The 470-nt window shown below is 37.9% G+C and overlaps 1 non-coding gene across 1 annotated transcript; it reads left to right on the top strand.

Annotated features, from left to right (window-relative positions):
* On the top strand, nucleotides 1–82 carry trnas-cga. Its single transcript has one exon. It is a non-coding gene; the product is annotated as a tRNA-Ser (tRNA).
* Nucleotides 83–470: the final 388 nt, after the last annotated feature.

The following is a 470-nucleotide window of genomic DNA, read 5'->3' as shown; positions in this document are numbered from 1 at the left end:
GCTGTGATGGCCGAGAGGTTAAGGCGTTGGATTCGAAATCCAATGGGGGTTCCCTGCGCAGGTTCGAGTCCTGCTCACAGCGTCGACTTCTTTGAAGTCGCACCTTCACTGGATCGTTTTTGAATAAATTGGAGCCTGAGCTTCACGTTTAATTCAAAGTCAATTTTCGACTGTAAAGAATCAGAAGTAATTTGTAAACTGAACAAGTCATCGAAAAGAATAAATTATATGTGGAGACAAAAAAACCCCAACAAATTCCAACATAATTAAGTTTCAATAAAAGTAAAGAATAATCGCGAAATTTGAATGTTCGGATGGGAATGAAGCAAAATCAGAAGCAATGTAAAACATGTAACTGCAAAGGATGAATGCTTCATTTTCTACGATCTGTTGAATGACAAGCTGAGATAATATTTCAGACCCACAATTTGAGATTATTCCACATTAGCATTGTCACAGAGTCATACAGA

This window comes from Chiloscyllium plagiosum, chromosome 37, assembly GCF_004010195.1.
Source record: "Chiloscyllium plagiosum isolate BGI_BamShark_2017 chromosome 37, ASM401019v2, whole genome shotgun sequence".
NCBI classification, from domain to species: domain Eukaryota; kingdom Metazoa; phylum Chordata; class Chondrichthyes; order Orectolobiformes; family Hemiscylliidae; genus Chiloscyllium; species Chiloscyllium plagiosum.
Note: the sequence above shows the minus strand (reverse complement) of the source record. Positions and strands in the feature narration are given on the sequence as shown.